This window comes from Crotalus tigris, unplaced genomic scaffold, assembly GCF_016545835.1.
Source record: "Crotalus tigris isolate CLP2741 ecotype Arizona unplaced genomic scaffold, ASM1654583v1 scf7180000024167.7108832, whole genome shotgun sequence".
Lineage (NCBI taxonomy): Eukaryota > Metazoa > Chordata > Lepidosauria > Squamata > Viperidae > Crotalus > Crotalus tigris.
In genome coordinates this window covers 5353984-5368632 of record NW_024100417.1, presented here as the reverse complement: position 1 = coordinate 5368632, position 14649 = coordinate 5353984, and positions in this window count along the sequence as shown.

Sequence of the window (14649 nt, the reverse complement as noted above, 5' to 3'; positions counted from 1 at the left end):
TTGTAGTACTATTAAAGTAGTATTTATTAAATTATTGTCATATAATAAATGTTTGGGGCCAATGAAACTTCATGAAGGGGTCAATGAGTTGAGGAGTTTGGGGACCTCTGATCTAAATAATAATTTTAAATAAAGCTTTAAAAAGCTGTATTTCACCCAATTTCTCTAATTTTTCCCTTTTATCCCAAGGTGACATTTGCTGCATTCAAACTATGTTGGCAGGCAACAAGACCAGTAACACTATTAGCTTAATCTATTCTTTGATATTTAAAGCAAATACATTTTAGCATTTGAAATAAATTTGTTCTGAATTTAGCTACAAGTGACTATAGTCCCCATGAACAATCCTTTTCTATTGTAAAAGTATTTCGTAGTTAATGTTCATTGGAAGGCCTCAGATTCTTTCTGGCAGGGATCTGACTTTTTGGAGATTTTCAACTAGGTCAATATAATTAATTTTAATCTAGACTAATGCAGGTACCCAAGTTTAAGGCAAAGTTGTGAGGCCATGGTGTTCTCTCACACATGCACAGACAAGTGATCTGTACCAGCTCTAGACCTGTTTTGTCAGCTTAAGTTTGAGTCACAAACAGAAAACCTGGCAACCGTTTTCTGAATAGGTTTTCCTTTACAGTACTCTCAAGTTCACAACCTCAACTGGCAAGCTGTGGAATATGGGAGAAGGGGTAACCAACCTTTACAATCCTACATACTATATTGCCCTAGGAAGACCTTCATGGCAATTAAATGTCCAAAAGTCTCGTGTTTAGACAGAGTCTCATAGGTCATTGATCTACGTGAACAGATGTAAACTTATAGACAAAAATCAGTGGTCCTCAGAGGGCTTAGCTGGCATTTTGAGAGAAAATGGTTGCTATGAAGAAGGGATGACCAATTAACTTAAAGTTGCCATAGCTTTTAAACCAATCATTAAATACCAGATTCCCAGAAGAAAAACTGGCAAGCGCTCGGGCCCCAAAAATACTTGCTCTCAACCCCCAGTTCATTTTTTTTTCTAGATTGGTAAAAAAACTTACAAGCCAAGGACCTTTGACTGTGCTTCATTTTCTTTGCAAACCTTAAGGGAATGATGTGGCATTCTTAGAAAGCAAGATGATTCTGGAGGCTGTTCTTGTGCTCCCTACCAAAAGCAGATGTTATTAAAATTAAAATGTTTACGACTTCAACAAAGAAAGAATAAAAGTGAGCAGGGAGCCCAAATGATACATTAGTACCCACAACTAGAACCCACTTGGGGAACTTCACAACTCAATATAGTTACATTCTGCGTTCAATGAGCACCATCCAGATTGCTGCTTGATTGGCTGTTACCCCCTGGTACAAAAGGGCAGAAAGATTGTAGAAACTACTAACCTCATTTTCTGATTTAAATATCTTTTGGACTCCTTAGCAGTATAGAATCTCTACACAGAAGCAAACCTCATTGAACTTTATTTATGTTAAAAGATTTGTGTCTCCCCCACCCCATTGTGAAACATAACTCTAACAAGAATAATTAAAAAAAACACAACCATACAACACAACAGATTGATTTATCAGTAGGCAAAAGGCATGGATAAAATATGAGAAAGGAGGTTTTCCATTAAAAGACTAAGACACTTGGAGCAGGACAGGCAATCTATGGGGCGTGGGTTCCGCAGCCTGGTTCAAGGGCCATTAAAACAGCCTTTGCCTAAAACAGCCCCTTATGGTAGACAGTGGATGGAGATTTTTGTAAGTTGGGGGTTGCTACCCAATTGAGGAATGCTCTCCATTCCCCGATTATACATGGCTGAAGCTCTTCTCTGCTAACTACAGGCCGTATTCGTTTACTCTATAAATGGTTAAGCTAGCTTGCATTGTTTCCAAAACAGGGCATGCTAGTAAACTGACCATAATAGTTTCCTTTTTTAAAAAAAATTAAGTATGCTTATTAAAATACTTTATCTCTCTGTAAACCAGGATATAATTTTGGAATAACAGCAACTCAAACACATTCAGAAATATTTGTGTTGGAAGATAGCAATGGTTTAGCCTTCAGGATTCAGGTTTGTTTGCATGTGTACTAGAATTTATTCACACATACAGACATTCCTCACAAATACTAAAGTTCTGGAGAAGCAGGTAGCAGGCTGAAAACTAAAACAAAAGCCTTTTAATAAATAGATAGATAGATAGATAGATAGATAGATAGATAGATAGATAGATAGGCAAATGCTAAGAGCTTTTTATTCAATTCCTCATATTTTCTTGGAAATAAGTCTGTGTTCAATAGAATATGCTCAAGCTGGATCCTGATGCCCCATGTGTAGGAAGGTCCCTTTCAAGAGCACTTATGCCTGGCTGAGGAATTCTGGGAATTGAAGTCCACAAGTCATAAAAGGGCCAAGTTTGAAGACCCCTGTTCTAGAGGGTGCTATTGTTCCCTACAGTTACTAAGTAAACCCAGCAGGGCCCATCAGTGGACTGGGTCAGTCAAAGAGCTCTTTGCTAAGGGCTCAACATATAGCCCAGATTTGATTCCATTATTTTGGTGAGTTTGGGGACCAGACGTCATTTGGATTAATTTTCCAAGTGATATCCCAAATATTGGTCAGAATCAACTGTATAAATTTGCAGAAATGTATCTTCTTGCAAGCTTTTTTTTTTTTCAGTTGAAACTTGGAATGCTCTTGATCCATATCCTGGTGCAAAAGACTTCTCTGAGTCATAGAAACATGTGATTTATGTGGCAACATATGAATGTGCTAAAACCTGATGTGAGAGGTTTGCTCTTTTCTTTCAGGGCTCCCATAATGTATAGTCTAACTCTTCTTCTGGGCATGACTGATTTGAAGGAAGGTAAGGCCCACCAAGGTGAATCATTTAAACATCTCCTGGTACATAATAAATGTTAATAGGGCAGAGTTTGCACAAAGTACTTGCATTCTTGTTCTTTTTTTAATTACCCAGATCTCTCTCCAACAGAGACTTCACATTTTATGGATATATTTTTTTATATCCCTTCCTCCTAAAACATAGAATAGCTTTCATAATTCCTTCCCTCCCATTGTATTCTTTTTTATTATTATTAAAATTTTTTGAAATTTTACAATAAAAACCCCTTCCCCAATCCCTCCCAACCTTCCCCAAAACCCTCCCCCATTCTTCCCAGAGCTGAATACAGGCTTAACTAGAACTTAAAAGAAAAAAAAATTGTTTTAACCCAAATAAACCTTAAACCAATATCATTACACTCAGTAAACAGATTATGACATACTTTAACTCCATTATATATAAAAAACAGAAAGGAGAATAAAAAAATAAAATAAAATAAAAAATTAAAGAATAATAATAATTACACATCTAAATAAATATCTTAAACTTTAAATATAAATTATTCAAAAGCTAGATGGTATTTTCTTATATCATACTTATATTGTATAAAATTTATCCATCTTTTCCACACCAAAAGGTACTTCTCTTGCGATTGATCTTTCAAGAAAGCCGAAATTTTTGCCATTTCCGCTAAATAAGATACTTTGAAAAACCATTCTTGCAAAGTAGGCAAAGATTCCTTCTTCCAATATTGCCCTATTAACAACCTAGCCACAGTAATTAAATTTAACATTAAAATAATCTCTTTATCATCACAATCCGAAACAATACCCAACAAAAACAGTTGTGGAGTAAATTTTATCCTTCTTTTAAAAATTCTTTGAATATTCCACCATATCTTAATCCAAAAAGCTTTTATACTTTTACATGACCACCAAATATGATAATAAGTGGCATCCAAGCAACCGCATCTCCAACATCTAGGCTGCAAGTTTGAATACATACGAGACATTTTTTGTGGATCAAGGTGCCATCTATAAAACATTTTATACCTCCCATTGTATTCTTATTACAATCCTATGAAATAGATTGGGCTAAGTGTATAGCAGGATTCAACCAACACATTAAAACCACAAACCAGTAAATTATATATTAGCTTGCTTGTTGTACAAATCTGGCCAATGTGATTTGTAAGTCAGGGATTCCAGTTTAATAAGTTGTATGGATCAATGATCAGTGATTTACTCACATGATGGTTACGCAAATACGATTTAATGTATTGTATAAATATAAAATCAATAAGTGATTTGTCCAAATATATACAGTAAACTTTTTGATGGGAATGGAAATATTTCTCTTAGATGTCTTCATCTAAGATAAGATTAAACAAATACTTGTACACTTAGAGTCCCCTATTTCCTGATGTAATGCTTTGAAATAAATTAGTGACACTACAATCTGCAATTCAGCAGGTAAATCTTTTTCCATTATCCCCTCCCAAATACTATTCAATAACTACTAAACTTTTGTGAGGCTTTATTACCTTCACATATTGGTATATTTCTGAAAAAAATAAAATATCATAATTAGTATCCAATATATGATGTTATTCTTCCAAAACCAACCATAACAACCATTGGGAAGACTCACCGATTTAATATTTATTAGTGGACACCAGAGAACAGGTATAGGACGCTGCCCTTATTGTGCTAGCAGGTTCAGAAAGAAGAAATACTATATCACTGAAGGCCTTCAATGGCCAACTGGGATCCAGAAATAACTAAGCAGCTGCTGAAGTCGTAAGTAAAGGATTGATGTACTATAATCTGAAAATCTAGATCTTACAACTATTTCAGCTACTCTGTTTTTACCATTTTGAATTTCCAGTCTTTAAAGGCAGGTGCATCTGAACTGTAATCTAACTTGAGTAGGAACAATTATTGACTAGATTGTTTTCTTTAGATATAATTTCAGCTATCAAACCAACTTAAGCAAGTAAGCATTTCTGAGTATAACACCACCTGCACCTCCATAAATAATGCTGACATCAAGAAAATTTCCCAGCTGCATATTTGCTTCTTCAGAGAATGCAACTCTGTTATCAGTTGCAAACTTCTATTATCAGCTGATTTCTCAACTCACAGTAATGTCATCTGAATTAATGGGAACATCTATATATAAAGTATGTAGTGTTAAACTGTGATCCAGAAAAGTTCCCATGGGAAAAAAAGAATGTAAGAATTATTGTGTACTGAATTCCAAAAATGGATTGTGCATATTATCTATGTTATGGAAAGCAGCTTGAACTTAAAACTCTCAGATAGGTGCTCTAGCAAACATTCCCATTCTACGGGCCTCCATGATTTATGAAATGTAGTTTGGTCAACCCAGTTCTGTTGCAATATGAAATTTGTTCCTAATAAAAATGTCTCCTGATAATAAGTATGGTTCTTCCCTCACTGATTTGCAAAAGTATCAGTAAACAGTTCCAATGGTTTAGGAGAAAAGAGAACCTTGTTTGTATTTGTGAAAGGTGATATACAATAAAGATCAAACTGGTATATCACCTTGACACAATCTTGCCAGTAACAGGTTCTGAAAGAAAGCTGGAGGGAACAGGCTATAACTTTGTCCTCCTACCCAAATTAGCTGTAGATCCAAATATCAATAGAAACTCTCCATAGTAAATCAGCCATATCTGACCTGATGTCTTATTAGAGTGTCCTCATCTGATGTTATTCCATTTGCCCAAAGTTTCTACTTCCTCCTCTAACAAATGACTACCATTTGAGGATTTTCTTAAAACAGGACCAACAAATTTCAACTTCCTCCTCTAACAGTGGCTTCTTTAAGGCAATTTTCTTACAGCAGGACCGGTAAATTGAGTTACAAAATGCTGGATGATCACTAGATGGAAGCAAAGATCATTAGAATTTTCTTCTTTCTTTGCTGCCATCTGGTGGATCACCTAGATTTTTACAATCCAGTTCTTATAGCCTATGCCTAGCAAAGATTTAAAAAGAGCTAATAAGCAGGATTTTTAAACTGGGTCATACTTGCATATGTGTCAACCACATACTAAGTTATCTTTTCTGACAAACTGATCTTACATATAAAATATTATGATGTTTCCAAATGGATTTGGATATCCATTTTCTATTTGTTCACCTTATTTTTCTGTGTTATTCTTTGGCAACAGGAAGAACTATGCCCTTCCCACCTCGGGCCTCAAATCCTGGCTCTCCTAAATATTCTTTAAGCCTTTCTGTGGCATTTTATCCAAGGGTGCTTTGCCAGAAGGACAGGTGCACCTTACCTGCTGAGATTTGGGCCACACCCTCTAAAGTAAGTTTTCTTTCAGATCTTGTTATTACCCAGGCATGTTACTCATTCAGTTGTGTGGGAGCAACCTTGCTCTGTCTTCCAGCTCCTATACTGTCTCCTTCTGTAATGGGCAGGTGTCCAGGCGGGTGGTTTATAGCTCTGAAGCAGGTTGACAGATCTTTTCTTTCCTTACCTCTTAGCTAGGAATGTGCAAACCCAAGCCTGTTCTTTGATGTCATCTCACTACCACTCATGTACGACAAAGAGCACATGATTCTCAGAGGAGGAAGCAGGCACCATTCATGGAACAAATAGGTTATGTTAATGAGTATTATTAAAAGTGGGATAAAACAAAAGGGAAGATGTTATCTTGAAACTGTAGCCACCAGTGGTATAGCACTTCCTACAAGAAATGGAAATGGTCTAGAAAAAAAATGGTGCAGAAATCTAGGAAGGATTAATGAAAAACAAAGCATACCAATATTATCAGTATTCAGTGTTTAAGGTGCACAAGCCAAGATTTGTTGACTGCTCCATACCAGGAAACTCAGCTCCTAACTGCAGAAAAGAACCATCAATTAAATGCTATTCCTTGTACAAACTAAGTGCCTCACTCCAGCATAAAAACTACAAAACAAACAAAAACTGTTTATAAGCACCACATAGGTGGTTTGCACAGCCTGCAGATGACTTTCTTCTTCTTCTTCTTCTTCTTCTTCTTCTTCTTCTTCTTCTTCTTCTTCTTCTTCTTCTTCTTCTTCTTCTTCTTCTTCTTCTTCTTCTTCTTCTTCGTCTTCTTCTTCTTCTTCTTCTTCTTCTTCTTCTTCTTCTTCTTCTTCTTCTTCTCCTCCTCCTCCTCCTCCTCCTCCTCCTCCTCCTCCTCCTCCTCCTCCTCCTCCTCCTCCTCCTCCTCCTCCTCCTCCTCCTCCTCCTCCTGACCTCAGTTCTCAGCTGCACAAGATATCAATGAAGGGAAATCTCCAAGCAGTAAATAGGACTGAGCATTTTTCTGCTCTGATTCTTGTACTTTCTAGATGTGCAGTCCAACTCCCAAATTGCAGCTAACATAGGAATTCTGGAAGATGAAGTCCAATACCCCTAGAGTTCACCAAACTGGGTAAAACTGTTCAAATGGCATTTTACCAGCCAAGAAACCAAATTTTCTGGGCAATCATTGGTTAATGTGATTTATTCTAGCCCAGTTAAAATGGGACTGGGAAAGAGTTCTAGATAAAATGTATAAAAGTAACCTTGATTAGGAATTGATCATACTAAGAAATTGCAGTCGCAGAGCAGGTGAAAGTCCTCTTGTTTTGCAATTGCCATCTTTAAATGTCCTGTGGGAAGAGCCCCAATTGTCCAGAATATAGATCTGGAGTCATAGCACAAGAATTCTCTAATTGTAGTACTGGAATTACTGTCCCTTGTGAGGTTCAGTTGCCAGAAAAGGATAAGTGAATGATTCACATAGTCACAACTTCCTAACAATCAGCCTACATGAAACCTTGATATCTAGAATTCTTTTTTGAAGTAAACTGAAGTTATGAGACAATCTCAGAACATTTCAATCCTAAATTCATCTGAACAATTGTTTTTTCATGCTATGTATATTTTCTTCTTAGTTCTAGAATGGCATACTACATAATTTGCATACAGAAAATGGATTGGTATAGAGCAGGGTGTCAAACTGCCGGCCCACGGGCCAGATGCGTCACAAGGAAACTGCGCCCACCCCATTGCCAGCAATGGGGAAAAAGCTCCAATACGTCATGCGACGTCACATGACATCGCAAGTTTGACATGTCTGATATAGAGGAAAGATAGCTTTGCTGTAAGGGATGAAATATATACACTTCTGTTTATCTAACATTATTTTAAAAATGCGAGTCTTGCGTATATTCATAATAAAACTAAAAAGGCAGATCACAGAAACTAAAAATTTTCTTTAAAACTTAGCTTTCGTCAACGCCTGCTGACGTTATCAAAGTATAAGCCAGGATTGGGGAGCTCATTTTTATAGTTGCTGAGAACAATGGACAATGCAAGTGTTATAGGTCTGTTTGGCCCCCGCCCTCCCCCAATCATCTGCATCGGTTGTGTTTCTGTCATGCCGGCTGACGTCCGTTTGAGTTTTGCTGCTCTGCCTCTCCCCACATGACCCGCTTGCTGGGAGCGTTTGTCTTGTGGCACATGCTTGTCTGATGTCATCACTTGACTGTACTCCTCGCTCTCATGCCTGGGTAGTTCCTCTGCATGTGACACCACTGTTTCAGTTCATTGTTCCTCCATTGTGCCTGCATCGTTGGTCCTGTTGGTCCGATGTCCTCTCCTGGAGTCTGTGAATCCAGTCTGCTTCCTCGTGGTTTTCCACTGCACCGATGTATCAGCTGGTGAGCGATTGTGCTCCTTTCCTCTCTGGAGAGAGGTGGTTGTTGTTTCATCCATTCTGGCCCCCTATACGATAATTCATGTTGGCGCAACGCTCAATAAGCTGGCAGTAATTCAATATGCTGGTTAATCTAGTATTGATTGGATAACCAGGCTTCCTTTAACAGGCAGCTGCCCTTCGTTGTATCCTGGGCAATAACTTTGGCCCCTGCAAAATCGAAAGTGTGGTTATGCTTAGTTGTATGGCCCCATACCTGAGATCGTTTTTTGTTGCATTTAATGGCCAGTTTGTGCTCATGGAGCCTTGTCCGGAGGCATTTTGTGGTCTCCCCAATATAATTGCATGAACAGTCATTACAATTGATTTGGTAGATCATTGATGACATGTCACCTTCGGATAGGGGTTCTTTAGGGCGCATTATTCATGTGTGCAGAGTCTGGATAGGTCTATGTGCCTCTGAGACGCCATGGACCTAGGGTAGTTGCCCAGGTAGTAATAGTTACTCTGTCATCCATAGATCGTGATGTTCATTGTTGGAGGCAGCGTCAGATGAAGTCTGCAGAGTATCCATTCTGTATGTACACCTGGTAAAGGTGTACCCGTTCTTTAGATTTTTCTGTTATCATACTACAGTATGTATTGATTCTATTGAAAAGTGTCTGGATACAACTGATTTTGTGGGCGATGGGGTGACTGCTGTTGTTGTGAAAAATTCTATCAGTATTTGTGGTTTTATGATAGACCCCGGTGGTGAGACTGCCATTATGCTCACGACGGATCAGTACATCAAGGAAGGGCAAGGTGTTGTTATCCTCTTCCTCCGCATGTACTGGATATCAGGAAAGATGGAATTAAGCTTTATGAATCCAGTTATATCACGGTGCTTAATGACGACTAACATGTTGTCGACATATCTGGCCCAAAATTTGGGCTTATAGTCGTTCATCACCATAAGTTCTAATTTCTGCAAAACCACTTCAGCGATTATTCCAGAGATGGGTGACCCCATAGGTGTACCTTTTATCTGCTTGTATATGGAGCCATTGAATGTAAAATAAGTTCTCAGGCAAAAGTTCAACAATTGTATGTAATCCTCTGAATTGGATGAACCCGGGAACTGTGGCTCCTCATCCTGCAACAACTCTCTCATGGTCAACACCGCCAGTTCATGGGGAATGGAGGTGAACAAAGATACAATGTCGAAAGATATCAAGATATCATCATCCTCTATTGTTAGCATTTGTAACCTTTTAAAAAAGTCTTCCACAGATTTTACAGTGGTAGAGGTACCTTCAACCAGGTGCTGAAACCGGGTATTTAGCACTTTGTCAACCTGAAGGTTGGGGTGCCCCTGAGTGATACAATGGGTCGTAATGGGACACTTGTTTTGTGAATCTTGAGCAACCCATAGATACATGCTGTGGCCGAGTCCCTGGGTCGGACTGCTTTTAAATCTTCCTCGTGGATCTTACCTTGTCTGTTGAGTCTGTTGGCCACCTTATTGATTTGATTCTTAAGTGTTGTCATAAGATCTTTGCTGACCATTCGGTAGGAGTTCTTGTCACTGAGTAAGGTGTGGTTGTACTCCAGTTTATCTATAACCACAGTTGCTCTACCTTTATCAGCCGGCAAGATCACAATTGAGCTGTCTCTACATAATCCATGGAGGGCCATCTCCTCAGATCTTGATAAGGTATGGCTCCTTCTCTGGTTGATGAGGAGTCCTGTTAGGCGTTGCCTAATGGTGTTCTTCGTTTCCTCATCAGCTTCAATTCTGAAAATAGTTGACTCAAGGGCTGCTGCAAAGTCAATGGGTTTAGCATCCATTAGGTTGAAACCAGCATCCCATTGTAAGATGGAAATTTGCCCTTTGGTGAGTGTTTTAGACAACAGGTTATGTACCAATGTCTTTTCGCTCATTCGATTATCTATGGTTTTTAAGATCTCCATTTTACATTTTAAAGTGTCTATTTTTCTCTGGCGTGTCTTACCTACCGCCGAGTGTATTTGTGACTCAAGAATACCAAAATGTTCATGTTTATATAAAAACATTAATATCAAAACCACAAAAACACTCAGAAAAACCTAGAAAATACAACAGAAAAAAGTATATAATAAATCTTAAAAGCATAAACTGTTATTTTAAAAACTCTTTTGAGCCTCAAAATGCAAATCAGATATTTAAAATCTAGTAAAAAATTGACTTTGAAAAATATTAAGGTTTTACTCTTTTTAATGTTTGTTTTTACTTTATTGGAATTAAGAGTTGTTGAATATAGAATGACAATAAAGATTATTTATTCCCCCATTTTTAATATTTGTATCTACTTTTATTGTCATAAAATGTTTCTATTTATCAAATTAATTCTTTGTATAAAATGCCTCTGTAAGAGCTGGATTGCCTAATCTGATTATAGTTCTACAACAGTATTGAGATAAGTTAATAAAAAAAATTATTTATTTTACAAATGAATTGGAATATAAATGAAAATCAAATAATGAAAAAATCAGTGTGGTCTGTTGAAAAGAAAGTGGGGAACACAATTCCTATTGTACTGAGTTAATTTAAAATATTTCTGTTTCCTTAGTAGGTATACTCTGTGAATACCACACAGAGCAGATTTGAAAAACCTTGGATATAATCCATGCATGTTGCATTTGTAAAAATGACAGTAGTGATATCTTTCATGAGGTTATATATAAATTATAGCTAAACATAGTGGAAATCCATAAAGGAAATCCAGCAAAATCTACAAAAATAGGGCTTCCCTACAGAAGATACTCTATGTGATGGTGGTTAAGAACAATCCATCTCTTATATGCTAAAGCGCATATGATGTCCTTCAACATGCATGGAGGAAGACCTCATGCTGGCAAGAGAAAATGCTGTTGATGTGGCCCAACACTGGGCTAATGTCATTAGTTTTAATTCTGTTGATTCTACATTCTTTATATCAGTGCTATATTTCAGTGACCTATTTTATACCTATTTTATTTCTCAGTGTTATATGTCTATAATTTCTAGGTGCTTCTAACACGAATAAAGAAAGAAGTAGAAATCCATTATTCTTATATTAAACATTTTAAATAATCTCTTTCTAGAAAAAAATATGGATCTTTGTCCTTTTTTTCCTGGTTTCTTTGTTGTGAATTCAGAAACTCTATAAATGTTCTTACTGTCTATAAGACTCAATTCCACCAGTAATTAAGCTTTACATTTCTAGCTGGAATGCAGCTGTGAAAGGTACAACAGCAATGGATTATCCTCTCCAATTTTTCCTTAATTGTGTAACTCTGCAATTAAGTACAATTAAAATAATGTAATGGTACACAAAGACATCATTGGACAGAAATGTTATAATAAGATTAAATACTGATGAGCATCTTGACTTCATATTTCAGCATTCTCCCCCTCAACAGCTTGGCTGCTTGAAAGTTCCGGGAAAGGTGGTTCCAATACATCTGGAGGGCATGGGGCTGGGTAGATTGTTACAGATGACGCTGAGATATCCGTTGGTATAACTGTACTGGTATCCAAGTCCATTTCTATTTGGTAAGCTGAGCTCTGCAACTTCTTGTTATTGGAAAACTACCCCCCCAAAAAAAACCCAAACAACCTTAGTGTACAAATAAAGTGCATTGCAAAGAAATTATCTGGTATACAATACACGCTTTAACATGAATAGGTCCTGTCTCTAAAAGCAAATACTGTCCATCAATAAGAAACTGCAAATATATCAATATGGTTTTCAAATAAGATCATCTGCACTACTTACATTAAATAACATTTAAATCACTGGGTTATGTGCCAGATGGTTTGAGTATAAATTTGTTTTAAGCCTGAAACCATCTCGCATCAAAACTCCTTCTCCTCCTTATTCCAGAAAGGAATAAATATTATGTCCTTACAGGATTGATTTCAGAAACATATCCCATCAGAGTCTTCTCATTACTTAGTTCAAGTGCTATTTACCCATCCTTGACTTGACAGAAAACTATACCAGCATGAAGTTGACCTTCTCTGTGAGGAAAAAGAATCAGCCCTCAATAAGCCCTTTTTCAAGTTGATGTCATAATCTACATTCCAAATAACTTCTTAGCACAAGAAGCCATTTTAATTGCTGCTACTGTCCTGATGTCTGGTACAGCCATTAAAGGGGCACCAGAGCACAGAATTAAGCTGGAAAAGTATGACATTTTTCCACTAACTAGAAGGAACTGAATAGATGTTTGTCCCCATATAGTACTTAGTCCTGCTAAAAAGTATGTTAGTGCTACAGAGCACAGGTAGGCAGACAAATTTGCTGGTCCATCTTTAATCAAACCCTGACCACCAACCAGAGGCATAGCAGACATCTCTGAGGCCCAAAGTAAACATTATTCCTATTAAAAACAGAACTAATAGACCGAAAAACTCATAATGTGAGAAACACAGTGATGTATTATTGTAGTGATAGTCCATACTGTGAACTTTGTATTCAAAGTTCAGCTTCAACCAAACACTAGAAATCAGCCGATGAGGCAAAGTCAACCAGCATTGTACTGTCTGTCCCAAAGATGCTTTTTTCACGAGGCAACTAGATTTTCTTGTTTTTCTTTGAAGACGTTTTGTTTCCCTTCCAAGAAGCCTCTTCAGCTCTGACTGGATGATGGGGAATGGAAGGATGGGAAATGGAAGGAGGAAATTTCTTGGATGAGAAAGAAAAACAAGAAAGTTCAGTTGCCTTCTGAAAAAACATCTTTGGGACAGACAACCAAGGTTATGTCTCCTAGTTCTCTCATTTTCAGTACATAGTATGATAAGTCTAGATAGCCAGCATTGTTCATTAGGATGCAGGTAATTTTTCATCTGTTTTCATTTTGTGAAAGAAAACTTCTGAACTTGCTTCTGACACTGCAGTAGTTTAAAAACAGCAACAAAGCTCTGCACTGATTTATCAGTGTTGACATACTTAATTATACTAAAAGGAGATGGGCTGCATCATTCAGTGATTGAGGAATGTAAGCCTTCATGAAATACAGAATGAAAGATTAGTTGCCAAAAAAAGCTGACAGTTGGTCTTTTTAAACTTTGTGATAGATCTGATGCAGTCTTGAATAAACAGTCATCAAATGCACAGAAAAGCAATGCTGGCTCCAAAGTATGCAAAACTGCAGAATGATACTCATTCTATTAAAGATAGGAGAGAGCTGTTTGTACTAATGTTAGTACCTGTAAATTAAAGTGACTTTAAAATTCTCCTTGTGATTTCTCAGTCTTTCATCCATACAAAGCTCATTAAAATTATGTTTGACTTTTTATCTTCAAATGGCTAAAGGTGAATGCAATATGCCATACTTGGGACAAAAGAAATTGCTGCTGTTTTCTCAAAATTGTATCAATAACTGAAAAGGACTCTGAATAACATCGTACATTAACTGTGATGTCCTATACCAGGGGTGTCAAACTCACCGCGTCACATGACATGTTGCAACGTATCATGACTTTTTTCCCCTTGCTGGAGCTGGGATGGGCATGGCTTCCGTGTGACACATCCGGCCCATAGGCCAGCAGTTTGACATCCCTGCCTTATACAAATCCCAATTTAGTGCCTGTTGCATCATTGCAACTTTAAAATGGGGTTCTGTAGATATTCTCCAGAAAAACAAATTGAAACAATACCACTTTCTTTTTAAATCATGTGACACAGATAATAATTTCATAATTTTGGCAAAGCAATTAAAGAATATCACTGGAATGTCCTACATATAAAATTCACTTGTTTAAGGGAAAATGCATGTGAAAATTGATGCTAACATTACCATAGGTGTTTCTTTGCTTTTCATTGAAAACAGGTGTACCACTTGAAAACAAGTTGGAAACTCAGGCATTTCAGCAACTGCATCCTATATTACTGACTTTAAATTGTGTGCCAAAGAATGCAGCATTATCCTCTCTTCTTGAGATTTGGATGGAGTAATGAGAAGTGAAAGGAAAACGGAAATGAAAAGTACCTATCATGGGCATGTCAATGAAGACTCAATCATCCAGGCTAAAGCTGTCTAATGGTTGAATCATGGCAACAAGACCCAATCTTGGTCCAAACGCGGTCCAAGATTCACCTTTAGACACACTTATC